The sequence below is a fragment of the Orycteropus afer genome, unplaced genomic scaffold, assembly GCF_000298275.1.
Source record: "Orycteropus afer afer isolate SDZICR_OR568_19922 unplaced genomic scaffold, OryAfe1.0 scaffold00044, whole genome shotgun sequence".
Lineage (NCBI taxonomy): Eukaryota > Metazoa > Chordata > Mammalia > Tubulidentata > Orycteropodidae > Orycteropus > Orycteropus afer.
The window spans coordinates 4833326-4833819 of NW_006921631.1; positions in this window are offsets into that span (position 1 = coordinate 4833326).

The following is a 494-nucleotide window of genomic DNA, read 5'->3' on the forward strand; positions in this document are numbered from 1 at the left end:
TTGAAAGATAGGACAACTGGAAAGAAACTCAACAAAGATGCAGAAGAGCTAAACAGTACAATCCACCAACTGGGCCTTATACACATCTACAGAGCACTTCACCCATCAGCAGCACAATATACATTCTTCTCCAGTGCATATGGAACATTCTCCACGATAGACGATATGTTAGGCCACAAAGCATGCCTTCATAAATTTAAAAACATTGAAATACTGCAAAGCATCTCCTCAGATCATAATGATATCAAACTAGAAATCAACAATAGGAAGATCAACAGAAAAGGAATAAGCACATGGAAACTGAACACCACCCTCTTTGAGGAAAAACTGGGTAAGAGAAGAAATCAAAATTGAAATTCAAAAATTCCTTGGATCAAATGAGAATGATAACACAACATACCAAAATCTTTGGAACACAGCAAAAGCAGTGATCAGAGGCCAATTTATAGCAATAACTGCACAGATCAAAAAAGAAGAAAGAGCCAAAATCAACA